The sequence below is a fragment of the Mesoplodon mirus genome, assembly GCF_964341445.2.
Source record: "Mesoplodon mirus genome assembly, chromosome: 14".
Classification (NCBI taxonomy): domain Eukaryota; kingdom Metazoa; phylum Chordata; class Mammalia; order Artiodactyla; family Ziphiidae; genus Mesoplodon; species Mesoplodon mirus.
Window position 1 is genome coordinate 13,603,244 of NC_138990.1, and position 16,957 is coordinate 13,620,200.

At 44.4% G+C, this 16,957-nt stretch overlaps 1 long non-coding RNA gene across 1 annotated transcript in view; it reads left to right on the forward strand.

Annotated features, from left to right (window-relative positions):
• Positions 1-4,339: 4,339 nt before the first annotated feature.
• Positions 4,340-16,957, forward strand: part of LOC309816066 — an 87,616-nt gene continuing 74,998 nt past the window's right edge. Inside the window, exon 1 of the long non-coding RNA XR_014295959.1 lies at positions 4,340-4,398. This is a non-coding gene — a long non-coding RNA (uncharacterized lncRNA). The remainder of the gene's footprint in view (positions 4,399-16,957) is intronic.

Genomic DNA, 16,957 nt, shown 5'->3' on the forward strand with positions numbered 1-16,957 from the left:
TTGTTGCAGAACACGGGCTCTAGGCGCACAGGCTTCAGCAGTTGTGGGCACGTGGGCTCAGTAGTTGTGGCTCGCAGGCTGTAGAGCACAGGCTCAGTAGTTACGGTGCACTGATTAGTTGCTCTGCGACATGCGGGATCTTCCTGGACCAGGGCTCGAATCCGTGTCTCCTGCATTGGCAGGCTGATTCTTAACCACTGCACCACCTGGGGTGTCCCGAAGTTTTATAATTTTAAAGCCCTAAACTTTTATTTTTAAAAAAAGAGCAAAATTTGGTAGACTTGATCAATATCACAGCATATGGGGAAGATCTTCACGACCGGAAGGTTGTGAGGGAGCCAGACGTGAGGCTGTGTGGACAAAGGAGCAGCAAAGGCCCTGAGGTGTCAAACAAGGAAGCACACCAACAATTCCGTATCTTTTTGTTGACAGAGTTTTTTTTCACATGACTTGTGGAATTTTCTAGATGAGATCCTCTCCATTATGTCGATGAGAAAATTACAGCCCAAAGAGGCAAGGGACTCACCCAAGGGGCCCCAAGAGTGAGGGGTAGAGCAGGGGTTCTCACCCTTGGCCTCTGACCCCACCTACTGTTGTTCGTTTTGCTACATTGCTCCTTCGGGGGAACTGGAGTCCTCCTCCTGGAATGTTTACATGAGGAAAAGATGTAATGCCACGTCATTTCAGAGGGGGCTGGTCTTCACATTCAAGGGTGACATGAACCCTAAATGAAGAGGCAGTTTTTCTTACTCTCCCATGGAAATATCTATGTCACATCTTAACATTTCCACTTCATGTTCCAAGACCTGTCATTAACTTTTCATGATCTGTGAGTGGATTTTCCATTTTGTGTATTTTTCTGAAGGACCTGAGGCTCTTTGCTTTTTGTGGCAAGACAGGTTTTAAAAATCCTCAGGAGGAGAAGGAAAGTTGACCATAAAAGATCTCAAAAGTGGGAGAAGGTTTCACCGTTGGCTCATCTGAGCATGGCACATGTACCCCTGATGCCAAAAACTCAGCCTCTGTGCACTGGTGCTGAATTGAATCTCGGAGACAGAGTTTTGGGTGAAGTAGGAAAGTATAGCTGTATTTCTTTGCCAGGCAGAGGGGGTCACAGGGGGCTCATGCCCTGAAAAACTGTGTGCTGCAACCCAGGAGGGATTTGGTGAGGAGTTTTATAGCAATGGTTCAAGGGTGGTTTGCTGATAAGGATCGTGATGTGTGCAGGGCCTGCATTCCTTTAATCGGGGCTCAGGTGGTCTCCTGATGTGCTTCTCTGATTCTCAACGAATGAATAATGCTTCATCAAGTACTTAATATGTTCCTTTGTTGGGGATTTTAGTTCTGTAGAAGAGCTCAAAGATACTGTTATGTGTATCGCTTGAGGTGGAGCCAGGACCCTGTCCCAAGCCTGCACCATTGTTTCTTTTCTTTTCTTTTTTTTTTTTTAACATCTTTATTGGAGTACAATTGCTTTACAATGGTGTGTTAGTTTCTGCTTTATAACAAAGTGAATCAGTTATACATATACATATGTTCCCATATCTCCTCCCTCTTGCGTCTCCCTCCCACCCTCCCTATCCCACCCCTCCAGGTGGTCACAAAGCATGGAGCTGATCTCCCTGTGCTATGCAGCTGCTTCCCACTAGCTATCTATTTTACGTTTGGTAGTGTATATATGTCCATGCCACTCTCTCGCTTTGTCCTAGCTTACCCTTCCCGCTCCCCGTATCCTCAAGTCCATTCTCTAGTAGGTCTGTGTCTTTATTCCTGTCTTACCCCTAGGTTCTTCATGACATTTTTTTTTTCTGAAATTCCATATATATGTGTTAGCATACAGTATTTGTCTTTCTCTTTCTGACTTACTTCACTCTGTATGACTTCTTGGCTGCTCCTCCCTTGTCTCTGCATCCCCTCCCTTCCCTGATTAGCAACTGTTCGAATCTGCCCTTTGGAACTCAAGGAAGGTCATGGAGGCTGGAGTTTATTCCCTATAAACAAGAAACACGGGACACAGAAAGGATTCCGTGCCCAGGAGTCCCACAGGCTCCTGCTTGGTTTCACCCCCAACCAAGAGAGTTGGATGCAGAATCCATGCCCCACTCCAAAATAACCATGTGTTCCACATGTATGAAATTTACAAGTAGTTGCACAGGAATAGCAGAGCTTGTGAAATTATAATATCGAAGAGTAACGAGCGGCAAAGAGGAACGATGAACTCACAGTCTAGGGGCCATGTTTTCAAGTCTCCATTGAGACTGAGTTTGTTTTCTGTGATCTGTCACATTTTCTGCTGGTCAATGTTTCCCTTTGGGGAGCCTGGCCAGTGAAAAGTCACGCAGAAAACAGTCACTCCCAGAAATGCCAGAAAAGCAGGGCAGGCAAATGCCCTCGTTTTCCAAGGAGCAGACTGTGTAAACCAGAAGAGGGTACTTCTTATGTTATCTTTGGCAAAACTCTCAGATGAGTTAGCAAATAGTGACTGGAGATAAAGTAAAACTTGGTTCAAAGGTCAACCTTTGCACCAACTCAGGTTACATTCCACTCTCCACCTTAGCAAAGCGGGGCAGACCCCAAAGCAAGCAGCAGACAGCAAAAACAACCTCAAGATTTCCCTGAATAGAGACCCATGGGATCTGGGGCCGATTGCAATTCTCCTCACTTGCAAATGTGCTGGGGCAATTGGCTACCCATGGAAGAAAGACTAAAGTAGTAAAAGAAAAGATAGGACAACAAGTTTATGACCTTGGAGTTAGAGAGGGCATGGCCTCAAGCAAACACAAATCACAAAGGCAAACAGAGAAAGAGTGATGTCAGCCTTTATCAAAATGTGAAACTTCTGATTCAAAATCAGAAATCACTAGAAGCTGAGATAAAAGAAAAGCCACAGAGTGGGAAAAGATATTTGTAATATTTTATATATAGATGTGTGTATGTATGTGTATTTACGCATATGTGTGTATACATATACAGATATATCTACATATATGCAGAAATGTATACACGTACACATAAAGGCTGGATTATTATCCAGACTCTATTAGGAACTCCTATCAATCCGTAAGAAAAAAAGACCACACCATCAACCCAATGGAAAAACAGATAAAAAGATGACCACCCAGTTCATAAAGTGGGAGGGTCCGAAGGGACTCTTGCTTTATCTCTATTGTGCAAATTATGTCCAGTGAGAGCTTATTCTTATATAAATTTTACAAAGAAAAATAAAGAAGAAAATTACCTGAAGATGAACCCAAGCAATGGGATGTATTAGTTTGCCAACACGTAGGAAGGGAGCACTTAATCTATAAGATATGAGCCCTCTGGTGTGAAGCTGGGCAACTACAGGGCAGCAAAGGCCAGAGCTGGACCCAAACAGGACAGAGAGGCAGCAGGCAACAGGGCTGCAAGAGGGAGGCCCAGCCCCTCGCAGCTCTGTGCCTGGTAGCCTGTGCGGGCCTTGGTTAGGCCCTGGGTGCTGGGAAGGATGGACTCCAAATTTAATACCCTCTGACCACCATTCTACCATTAATGCTCTCATGCTCCATTACAGATATGCAAGTCTTAAAAGTACTGAAAAGAATTTCCACCCCCTTCCAATGCACAATTTAAAAACTACATTTGAATTATTGATGTTGAAGTTGCATTTAGAGACAGGCTAGAATGAGCTAAGTGACCTCAGTTTTCAGGCTGAAAACAGTGCATCAGCTGTAATATTTGTCTTGCCCTCTTTCTTTATTTGATTTGATTTTTTTTTTTTTTTTTTGTCCATTCACTCATTCCTTCTGTTCTTTAGCAAAGACTTGTGTGGACCTTCCAAGCACCAAGTGCTGTGCTGGTTTCCAGGAGACCATGGCCACCCTCTCCCTGAATTCAGGGCTCTGCAGAGTGGAGGGTCCCAGCCAGGAATGCGAGGGATGTTGGAAAAATGACACTGGTGGACTTAGGGGTCTTCCTTGCGGGGGCGGGGGTGGCGCTGGGTGCCCTAGAGGACCCAGAGCAGCTGTCAGGGTCCATACCACGCAGGCCTGGGGATCCGAGCAAAAGCAAACTCTGATCCCTAACCAAGCCAGGTAACTTCAAAGGCTCAGGTCTCCGGTGGAAGGAAATGAACATTCTCATGTGGTTTGTGCTGGGACCACACTAAGATGGTTCATTTCGATTGGACGTACACCTCACAACTGTGTGCTGTGTCATTTCTGGTATCAAAACAGCCACTTCACGTGCTTCGTGGACACGTGGGGTCTTGCTCTCGTGCTAATCATGCCGATGGATTCGGGAGCAGGGAATGAGCAGATTTAGTGACTGAGCAGGGATTTTGGTTCTTTTTTCTTCTAAAATGAACAGATACGGAATTCGCTCTGCTTCTCAAGAGAGTATGTGCCTCCATCCACACTTATGGTAAGTGTTATTATGCCTTAAAAAGAAGAGAAAAATCCTTAGAACATCTTAAGCCTTCAGCTTCTATTACGGGCTCCATCAGGTTGGACCCGCAGGCTTCGGGAGTAAGAACTGTGATCCCCCTCCGGCTCCCATGTCATTCCACTCACCTCCTTGACACCCTCCGTCTCCCTGTCTCTCGAGGGCTCGATTGGAGAGACACACTTTACATTTTATAATACAGTACCTACTACTGGGAGATCTTTTATAAAGGAGGCCCCATTAGACAACAGTCCTGCCAACCCCCAAATCTTGGCAATGGGCCGGATAGACGCATCCACCAATGTACAGGGTGTGCTATGAGGCAGCAATGATTCCTCCTGGTGGCAAGGCTGCCTTTGTGATGGGATTCAGCCATTACTAGGAGTAAGCTCATCGACCACTCTGAAAAAAAAATAAAAATGAGAATCACATTCAAAATCCAATTTGGGCTTCCCTACATATATATATATATATTTTTTTAATTAATTTATTTATTTATGGCTGTGTTGGGTCTTCATTTCTGTGCAAGGGCTTTCTCTAGTTGTGGCAAGTGGGGGCCACTCTTCATCACGGTGCTCGGGCCTCTCACTATCGCAGCCTCTCTTGTTGCGGAGCACAGGCTCCAGCCGCGCAGGCTCAGTAGTTGTGGCTCACGGGCCTAGTTGCTCTGCGGCATGTGAGATCTTCCCAGACCAGGGTTCGAACCCGTGTCCCCTGAGTTGGCAGGCAGATTCTCAACCACTGCGCCACCAGGGAAGCCCTTTTTTTTTTTTTAAGATTTTTTTTTTTTTGATGTGGACCATTTTTAAAGTTTTTATTGATTTGTTACAATATTGCTTCTGTTTTATATTTTTGGTTTTTTGGCCCTGAGGCATGTGGGATCTCTGTTCCCCAACCAGGGATCGAACCTGCACCCCCTGCATTGGAAGGCGAAGTCTTAACCACAGGACCGCCAGGGAAGTCCCTCCCTATATTTTTAAAATGTAGAAATGTGTGGATCTTACCCTCTCCTTCCTTTTCTCACGTATAGGAGGTTGGGCTCCTGGGCACTCTCTTGTCAGTAAAGCCTGTGCATCATGGCCTCCCCTGTTCTCGGGAGCCTGGGGACCTGGGCTGCATCAGACGCAGAGCAGAGTTTTGATTGATCCTCTTGTTTGCATCCTGGATCTCAACACCCTGCCACAGAGGGTGTCACTTTAGTTTCCCTGCCTTCTCCTGAGGTCACTTTAGCCTCTGAAGTCAAGTGTGCCCCTGCCCTGCGTGCTCTGAGCTTCCCCCACTCTCCACTATCTCTCTCCCCTTGATCCTCAGAACACCATCTCTTTGATTCTCAGTAATCCAGGACTTTCCGCTCTGATGGTAGCACTGATGCCATTATAAACCCATCCTCCTGCTCATCCACCTAAAACATTCGGATGGTTCCCTCCCCTTGTCCCTTCCAACCCATATTCTTCCCTGCGGGGCATCCTCAGACATACATTACGTGCTCCCTTGACTCTTCTGTGCTGAAGGAGGGTCCAGAGGCTGGGCTGGGGGAGGGGTTTCCAGGGGCCCAAGGAAGGCTCCTCAGAGGAGCTGGGTGACATCGGGGTCTGACAGAAGCAGAAATGTAGGCAAGCAAAAAGGCTGAGGGGGTGTGTTCTGAGCGGGATGGAGGGCCAGCCCCTTGGAGGATGGAGCCAAGATGCTTGGAGTGGTTGGTAGGTGCAGGGCAGGGCAGCAGCAAGAAAAAGCTTCGAGAAGAACAGGAGGAAGAGCTGCAGGCTACGGGGGGACCTTGAAAGCTGGGCTGGGGGGCTGGCACCCTCTCTAGTGGGTGGTGGGTACCTCAGAGGGCCCCCAGCAGGAATCCCTTTCACTCTGATTGGTGATTCATTTTTCTTCCAACTTTGGGAATAAAAATCGTCCAGTCAACTGCTCCTCTACAACAAGCTTTGTCATATTCTTGAAGCATCTGTGCCACCCGCCTTTTCCTGGCCTTGATTAGCCTCTAGCCTTTCTATGAAAGCTTAGTTTCTCAACCCCGCCAGTGATCAGGGTGACCTAGCTTGGCATCTGGGCCACCCAGTCCTGTCCCAGCCAAAGCTGGTGTGGGGTTGGGGAGTGTCTCTGTTGTGTGCATTTTAGCCAGCTGAGCTCAGGACTTTCCTGCATGATCAGAATATTCTAGCTCAGGAGGGCAGGGTTGGTGCCAGAGCCTGGGAGGTCAGGGGATCCAGGATCATGAGAGCTTTCTGCTTCCTCCTCTTTTGGTTCCCGATGAGCCACTACAGACTGGCTGAACACTTCAGAACAAACAATAATAACTTAATTTTTTATTTCAAACACAGCTTGAATTTTATCCAGTTTTCAGGTGACCCAAGGGGATACATTCCCCTAATCCTACACCTGATAGTCAGAATTGAGAAATCACCCTGCCTTGGAACACAGGAACTTTTCTTTTGTAACTCCTGTCTCTTCTCCTCAATGCCTGTTTTTCTGTTTGGGAGTCTCCGGGGGTGATGGTGCCGCCAGATAAAAGTTGTAATGAGAGAGGGGCGGAGGGGTCTGGGGAAAAGGCAGGGCAGAGAGTAAACAGACCATCTCCAATCCAACGTCTAGACTGCAGGGCACTCAGTAGGTCTGCAGAGTGACTCTGACTGCCTATGAATGCCCTCTATTCAGGAGTCCAGGCTTTTGTTTAAGGCTGGGCTACATTCTGAAGAGCAGAGAACTGGCTGAACTGGTCTGGCCACTCAGCAGAGGTGAATACTTCCCCCTGGGGCCAGGACTCAGGTGAATGAAGTCATCGATATTTTTGGGGCAATTCTAATCTGTGATTAACTTTTATCTCTGCTGTGAAATAACAGCCTCCTTTTCAGCCTGCCAACAATAAATAAAACTGGCTGCCTGGAGGGGTCTGTTTCCTGCTAGGCTCAGACCACGGGGGCAGCTCTAAACAGAGGCAGAGTTGAGAAGGCTGATGGGGCACCCCTGGGGAGACCTTGGAGTGAGGGAGGGCTGGGTGTGAAGGGGGGACAGGAGCCCTCCTAGTCCTGGCCTTTGTTATGCCACTACACCCAGCTGTCCTGACCTGATTTCAAACTCAGCTTACCCAAAGCAGACAGGTCACTTTCTCCTGTCCTCTCTCCTTGTTTAACCAGGAAGCCTTGATAGAACTATTTAGTAATTTTTGAGTCCTGTCTCATTCAGTCTTGTATTGAATCCCTCAGTGAGCACGGCGACACGTCGGAAGGCCTTCCACTGGCCGCTCTCTCCTCCCCAGGCCCTCACCTTTGCAGGAGCCTTTTAATTTCTCAGCCCATATCAGGTCTCAGACAAAAAGAAGCCAGGGTTGTTTTTCTAAAAGACATGTTTGTTCCTGTCATTCCTCTGTCTAAAGTTCCTACTGTTGGGACCCTGGAGCCTGGCACTCAAGACCCTTCATGGTCCAACCGAGAACCCTGGGTTCTCAAACTCAAGACCATGGGGAATGTCATAGGTGAATCAAGCAGATGAAACCCAGGGCATTTTTTGGTCTCTATTTTGTTTATTCAATTTTGATGAGGACAAAATACCAGAAATAGTTTACTTTCCTCTTCACTCTGTAGTAAAACAACACAGCTAGCAAGGTGTGACCATTCGCACACGGCCTCACTGCTGGGGAGAGAGTAGAGAGTGGTGAGGACTAGGGTTAAGACTAGGACAAGGTCAGCAAGTTGCCCAGTGAACAAATCTTAAGGAGGCACTCACTCTCAGGGCTTTGCAAGTACAGGGTTGGCACCTGAAAGTGAGTGCATCCTTAAATTTTGCTCCTTGGGCCTCACTTCCCTCACCTTAGTCCATCCCTGGTGAGGATAGTGGTAAAATGGAAAGTGGATCCACCCAAAGGGATGGCTGATAATCAGCTTCAGGTAGTTGTTGCCAAAAGGCAACACGGTGGTCCCACTGCTGTCTGCAGGCACAGAGCAGGTGCTCAGTGATGTCATATGACAATGTAGACTTTAGAAATAGAATTTTGGAGCCAGGTGAGTCTTGAATTAGCATCATTCTTTATTCAAGGAATAATTATTAAGAGTCAGCAGCTCAGCTGCTCTCAGCCCAGGGAGCACTGGCTGCTTCAAGAGAGAGTAAGTTTTACTGGTATTGCAGGTATAGTTCCCTCATGATTTCAGGACCCTGACAAACTCTTCTTCATGGCGCTTCACTCTAGGACTCATTATGTAACAGAGTAAGAGGAAGGCAGGAAAGAAGAAAAAAATAATTTTTTAAAAAGCACACGAAATGTGTAATAACAAAACAATAATTACAGTAGCTATAAATAGGCTTAAACTCATCTACCAAGAGAGCAGTTAGCAGATTGGATTTCTCTAAAGAGTCCCATTATATCCTGCTTCCAAGATACCGTCTAAGACAAAACCACACAGAAAGGCTATTTAAAATAGAGGGACAGAAAAATATACACTAGGTCACTGCTAGCAATAAGAGACAAATTAGAAGAAGAGAAACCACATAATAATCAAGGCATTAGATCAGAAGCCATCTTAGTTCTAAATGGATACTAATCTAATGTATACACACCTCAAAATATAGTAAGCAAATTTACAGAATTACAAGTCAAAGATTTTGACTCATCTAACTTCACCAGGAATTAATAAAGCAAGCTGCTGAAAAAAATTAGGATATAAAGGATTTAGAAAATAAAATGAATGGACATTATTTCATGTATGTGTGTGTGTGTATAAAAGTCTGCAACCAAAGAAAAATCGTCATCATTTTTTTGGAGATACATAGATCATTTGAAAATTTGACCACATGCTAGGTCACAAAGAAAGACTGAACAGATGTCTACAGTTCACCAAAGTCACACAGATTATATTCTCTAAACACAAACCAATTAAATTATAAATCAATACTAAAAACATAGTCTCAAACTCGTATGTGTGGGAACTCAAATTATTCATAGGTTAAGGAGAAAATTACAAATGAAATTTCCTTGGGATAGACTGACAATAAAAGTATTGCGTATCAGAATTAAACAATTTGGCAACTGAAAGCATACTTAGAAGCAAATAAATAAATTTACTTTTAAAACATAAGAGATTTAAAGTAATTGAGGTGAGTATTCAAAATAGAAATGATAGGGGACTTCCTTAATGTGATCAAAGGTATCTTCCCATCAACATCAGGAGCAAAGACAAGGATGTCCATTATCAGTAGCCCAGAAGCCTCACTGAGGGCACTAAAGCAAGTAAAAGAAATAAGAAAAATAAGAATTGACCGAAAAAGAAGCAAAAATGTCCTTATTTGCAGAAAATATAATAATCTACATAGAAAATTCAAGAGAATTTCCAAATAAGTTAATCAAATGGAAAGAGAATTCAGTAAATATGCTAGATGTAATATCTATACACAACAATTAGTACTATTTTATGCAGTAGTTAAACCAATTAGAAAGTATAACAGGAAGAAAATTTCATTTATACTAGCAACTAAAGCTATAAGATATTTCTGCATGCATCTAACAAAAGATGTGCAAGTTTTTTTGGTTTGGGGAGGCTTTTTTTAAAAAAAAACTTTGAAGTACTGCTAAAGAAAATGAAAAAATATTAAAAAGTGGAGTGATTTATCATGTTCTTGAATGGAAAACTAGACTTTAACAAAGATGTCAATCATCCCCTAATTATTCTCTAAATTCAATACAATTTTGTCCAAAATCACAAAGGGTATTTTTCGTAAAATTCAAAAAGATGATAACCATCAAGAGTAATTTAAAGGTATGATAATGCAGATAGTGAAATATTGGTACAGAGAGAGCATATAGATCAATAGAAGAATAGAACACTCAGAAACTGACCTATGCATATGGAAATTTGATTTATGACAGAAGGATCATTACAGATTAGTTTAAAAAAAAAAGGGACAGGTGAGCTCATTCAATAAATAACCTGGGAGTAATAGGTTATCCCTATAAGAATAAGTTAGTTACTTACATCACAACACATGCAAAAATAAATCCTATGTTTATTAAATACCTAAGTGTAAAAAGCCACTACTTTAAACAATTTAGAAGAAAATAGAAAGACTATCTTTAGGAACTCAGAGTAAGAAATTATTTTCTCAAACTAGTTACAAGAAGACAAACATTAATGCAAAAAGTAATAGACTACTTAGAATAAGCAGAACTACATTAATTTTTTAAAAAACATTGTTTATAAAAAAGGTTAAATGTCAAGTCAGATACAGATGCTTGCAATGCAGTCATGTAACTGACAAAGGGTCAGAATCCAGAACACCTACAAATCACGGAGAAAAAAAATGGCTCAATAAAAATAATGGGCAAAGATGAGGACAAGTCTCAGATGAGGCAAGCCAAATGTCAAACGAATTTTCTTTTTCTTTTCTTTTTTTTTGCGGTACGTGAACCTCTCACTGCTGTGGCCTCTCCTGTTGTGGAGCACAGGCTCCGGACGTGCAGGCTCAGTGGCCACAGCTCACGGGCCCAGCCTCTCCACGGCATGTGGGATCTTCCCGGACTGGGGCACGAACCCGTGTCCCCTGCATCGGCAGGTGGACTCTCAACCACTGCACCACCAGGGAAGCCCTCAAACGAATTTTGACCAGATGGTCAACATCATTAGTAAACAGACAAATGCAAACTCAAACAACAAAGAGACACCATCTCTGTGTTCGGGTCCTCCAGAAACAGAGCCAATAGGATGTGCATATGTATGGAAAGAGGTTTATTTTAAGGGGTTGGCTCATTGATTATGGAGGCTGGCAAGTCCAAAATTTGTGGGGTGGACCAGCAGTCTGGAGACCCAGGGAGAAGCTGATGCTGCAGTTCAAGTCTGAAGAGCTGATGTTGCAGGTGAAGTCTGAAGAGCAGATTGCTGGAGAATCCCTTCTTGCTTGGGGAAGTCAGCCTTTTGGTCTATTCAGGCCTTCAGTTGATTGCATGAAACTCATCCACATTATGGAAGGCAATCTGCTTTACTCAAAGTCCACCATTTAAAATATAAACATCGAGAAACACCCACCCAGAAACATCCAGAATAGGCCCAACCAAACTGACACATAAAATGAACCATCACAACCTCTTATGCATCAGATTGGCCAAAGTGTTTGTGTGCCAGTACCAAGTGTTGGCATGAACAGGGAGCGCTGGGAATTTATTCTGTGCTGATGATGTAGAGTGGGACCATCTCTTTGGAGGGTGGGGATCCACAATGGGAAATTCACACGCATGCATAAATATTCATAGCAGCCTTTTCTGTGACACCAGTGAAAAGCTGAAACGGAACTGGAAAATCATCAATAAGAAATAGATAAATTCAAAGTGATACTTTCATACAATAGAATATTATACAGCAGTTAAAATAAACAAGTGAAAGCAACTCATACCTTCATGGGTGAACCTAAAGACAATGGTGAAGGACAGAACCTAGTTTCCCAAGGATATATACCGTAGGGTAGATTTCCATAAAATTTAAAAACATGCAAAACAATACTATGCAATATTTATGGACAAACACTCTAGGGAAATCTAAAAATCATGCTTGAGATTAATATACACTAAATTCATGGTCGTGCTGTCTCTGAGAAAGAGGGATGGGCAATGGGATCAAGGAGGCCATCAGCTGTGGCTATAATGTTTACCTACTAATTTTTTTAAGGGTTGAAACAAATGTGGCAAAATATTGACTCAGTGAAGCCATGGGGGTGCATGGATATTTGTCATATTCTTCTCTCCACTTGTTCATGTATTTGAAATATTTCCCCAAGAGAAGTGTACAGAGGGTTCTGTGTGTCTGGTGAGATGTTCCAGTAAAGATAAGTGTACAGGAGTAGAAGATATTGGAAAAGTGCCCCAAATGCCAGGCTGTGACCCTGGGGTGTTCCTGCATGCTGGTGGCAATCCGTACAGACCAGCAGTATTGCAGGAGCCCAAGGAGGAGCAAAACACAGAGGTGACAGGTGCAATAACCCCCCTGTGGTACACTGAGTCTGGGCACGAAGCACGGTGGAAACCCAGAGGCTGGTGACCCTACAAAGATAAGAATGCAACGGAAGGGGTGGGGGTCTGTCCAGCTCGGCATAGCCAGTGCAGAGGACCACGCACAAGGCCTTGGGGGCTGCAGAAATTAGTTACTATACAGTGTGGTGGTGCTTTTCTTCAGAGAGGGGCTGGTCCATGTCCATCCCAGTGCGTTTACGTTTCCCTCCAAGAGACCTATTGACAGGAAAAGAATTGAGTCACTCATGTGGGCTGACCCTTAAGACCTCAGCACTGAACCCTTAGGTTTTCAACATGTTTCTTAAATGGGGCCGAGAAATGAGAAAAGGACCCCGGGATGTAGCAGGAAATAAGACTAAGATTTTCCACTGGGGCTTCAGGTCCCTGGGACTATTCTTAGGACCTGAGGGCTCTGGCAGCTGGCACCGCAAGGGTTTCATGCAGGTGAGTCACTGGGAAGGAACAAAATCAGTGCTATGCTCATCTCCCCCTCTGCGTGTGGAGGAGGAGATAGTTTAGAATATTCAGAGGCGTTTTCTTTAAGGATGTTGTTTTCTCTTAGTCGTGATAGGAAGCCATCCAGAGCCAGCTGTTTCTCCATCGGGGCTGGGATGGGCTGGGAAGACATCTGTTGACTCAAAGTGAGTTTAAGGGTCTCAGGCAGCAACTTGTTAACATTTTTCATTGGAAGGCACACGAGGGCAGTGAATTTTGTCTGTTTTGGGAGCAGAGTCTCCTGGATATAGGTGGCGCCGCATTCAGATCAGACCTGGGAAGGAGGGAAGGATGGACCGCACAAGGAACGGGCACCTTCAGTTGAGCCCAGACGCTTGGCCCTCGTCACCCCCCATCATGGCCTCGTTGTTATCGATTAAAAGGTGGACATCAAATAAACCCCAGAAGGACAGCCCAGCCAGTGTCTCGCCCACACGCTCTGCATTCTGCCCTTTCCACTATCCGCGTCAGTTCTGGGACATTTCTCCAGCGCCATGAACCCAGAGGTGTGACTCAGCAGAAATCACAGGAATATTTGGAGGGTAAAGTAGATGATCTTAATGAATTGCTTTGAGTCTGGAAACAAAGAAGCTGGCTGGTCATAAAGGAGAATGGAGCCTTTCTAGGTCCTTCCCAGCAAATGCGGAGATCCAGAGAAGGAAGAGAAAGCCAGCTAATGCGACATAAGTAACGTATTAAAGGCCCAGAGGGATGTGATGCTGAGCTTCAGTGGATGTGTGTGAGGGCAGCAAAGACACACCAGGTACATGTTTGGAGAAGCCACCCGATGGCCTTCGGGAATGCACCGGCCTGAAACCCAGATTGGAATTCCGGAAGCTTCCCCTGAGGCTAGAGTTCTTGGGCCTCCGACTAAAATGGGAGTGGGGGGGATGGGGGGCACGCAGGGTCCCTCTGCCCACCAACATGACCCTTTCTTCTTGGTCCTCGCTTCGGAGGCTGCCAACCCCCTGGGAAGCTGGCACTTTCCATATTAGTACATCATGACCTTCATGTGTCATTTAGTTCACTCTGTAGGTTGAAATTTATTTTACAGATAAGATTTCAAGCATATTGTAATCAAAAGACTATGGTAACAACCACGCCCGGTCTGTATCTAATGCCTCCCTGGACCAGGCACTGGGCTGGGGCTCCTGCATATGTTATCTCATAGAATGGCCTATTGCCTGAGTATTATAACCAACATTTTTACAGATAAGGAAACTGAGGCTCAGAAAGGTAACTTTAAAATTCAAGTCACACAGCAAAGTAAGTGCAAACAGCAAGTATAAAGCCAAATTTTAGTCCCTAATCATTCTTTTCATGTCTCTGCATAGCAGTACAAGTGAATACCCGCTTTAAGATGAGAATACTGGGCTTCCCAGATGGTGCAGTGGTTGAGAGTCCGCCTGCCGATGCAGGGGACACGGGTTCGTGCCCCGGTCCGGGAAGATCCCACATGCCGCAGAGCGGCTGGGCCCGTGAGCCATGGCCACTGAGCCTGCGTGTCCAGAGCCTGTGCTCCACAACGGGAGAGGCCACAGCAGTGAGAGGCCCGCATACCGCAAAAAAAAAAAAAAAGATGAGAATACCAAAATTAAATATTCTCATAGAATCATACATTTGCATAAACATAGAAATTTTGTTGTAGAAACGCCCATTTATATGTCTTGAAAGTGACTGGTTGGAAAATAAGCAAAAACAGAAGCAAGCAGAGAGACTGAGAGGGTGCTATTTTGGCTCTGATGTGAGTTTTAAGGGAACAGGGACCGGAAAGCCACGCTCTGTCTCCAGCTATCCCCACACTGCTTGGGTAAAGCTGAGCCATGAAGCCTGAGTCTCCCTGTGTGGTTTTTTCTGACACCAAGTACATTGTTCCAACACCAGTTCTCCAACTCTCCAAAGCCAGCTGGATGTCCTGCAATTCCATCCAATTCTGACGCTAACTATTCAGAGTTAGAGCAGAGCCCACAGGTTAGGGGCTCAGTCCCCCAGGATTGCCCCCACTTCAGATGCCAGCTGCAAATGAGGAGCCCGGGCTACCCACACTTTTGCCTGGCCAACTACAAACTCAGGGGTTCCCACACCCCCTCCTCAAGTTCAGTAATTTGCTAGAGCGACTCAGAGAACTAAGGATAGTGCTCCACTAACAATCACCGATTTGTTCTAAAGGATGCAACTCAGGAACAACTAAAGGGAAGAGATGTGTAGGGCAAGGCATGGAGGAAGGGGCGGAACTTTGATGCCCTCTGGGTGTACCACCCTCCCAGCACCCCCGTGTGTTCACCAACCTAGAAGCTCCCAAACCCCTTTGCTGAGGGATGTGTACAGAGGTTCCACTACGTAGATATGGTTGATTAAACCATTGGCCAATTGGTGATTGAACTCAATCTCCACCCTTCTCCCCTCCCAGGAGGTCAAGGGTGGGACTGAAAGTTCTAACGCTCTAATCCTGTGGTTGGTTTTTCTGGCTGACTAGTCCCATCCTGAAGCTATCTAGGGCCTCCCCATGGGTCATCTCATGAGCTTACAAAGGACAGTAAAGTCTGAGCATTTTAAGCACTCTATGCCAGGAACTGGGGACAGAGACCAAGTATTTATTTTTATTATACCCCTCCCTCTCTAGAACCAGTTCCTGTTCACCAAGGCGTGGCATCCCAGGCTCACCAATTCCTAGAATCTTAGGGTAAAGTTTAGCTTAATTAGCATACGTAGACCTGACAGCCTTGCAAGTATTCTTCACGTAGCCAGGAACTATTTCACATTTTGATTTTGCTTATTAATTTGGCCATCTTTTCTGTAGTTGACCCAAGGTTTCTTCCACTGTGGTCAGAGAATCCACAATCTGCTTTCTATTTGGGAAACTTATTTATGATTTTCTTTGTATTCTGGTGTGGTCATGTGTTCTCTGATTTTTAAAGATGTACCTACACACATTCATTCATTCATTCATTCATTCCTTTACTTATTTTTATTTTTTATATAATTTTAAGGGTTACACTCCATTTACAGTTATTTCAAAATATTGGCTATATTGCCCATGTCATACAATATATCCTTGAGGTTATCTTACACCCAGTAGTTTGTACCTCCTACTCCCCCACCCCTATATTGCCCCTCCCCATCACTGGTAACCACTAGTTTGTTCTCTATATCTGTGAATGTGCTTCTTTTTTGTTATTGATATATTCACTAGTTTGTTGTACTTTTTAGATTTGACATATAAGTGACATCATACAGTGTTTGTCTTTCTCTGTCTGACTTATTTCACTCAGTATAATATCCCCCATGTCTATCCATATTGCTGCAAATGGCATTATTCCATTCTTTTTTATGGCTGAGTAATATTCATATATATATATATGCATATATATATATATATATATATATATATATATATATAACATCTTTAGCCATTCATCTGTTGATGGACACTTAGGTTGCTTCCATAGCTTGGCTATTGTAAAAAATGCTGCTATGAACATTGGGATGCATGTTTCTTTTCAAATTTCACTCATTCATTCATAGTGCTCTTCAAAACCTCTGGATTTTCACAAAAACTAGACACGCTGGTTCTCATGTTGTCTGAGGGTTATTCAACTCATTGTTCTTCAGCATTTTGAGATGTGAAAAGCTGCCCACCTCCAGCCCTAGCCTCCTGTACTTACTTTCTCTGGCACTAGACTGTCACTGTGAAGGCAGGGACACTGCTGAATCCCTGGTCTGATACTTATGAGGGTGCTAACAGAGGCTGCCTGTCTCCTGCCCTTTCTCTGTTTTTGGCCAATGGGACTGAAAGAGAGCAGAAAGATGTGGAAGAAATGCACAAAATTACAACTGTAAGTTTATTTTAAAATAATAATGATGAGAAAACCTATTTATTTTAGAGCTGGAGAGAACTAATTTGAATCCTGGTTTTATCCCTTTATACTGAGAAACTTTGAGATTGTTACTTAGCCTCTTGGAGCCTTCATCGTTGTTTAATGGGAAAAATAATGCCTGTGTCATGTGGTTCCTGTGACAAGACATAGAGCGCACCCACACATGCCA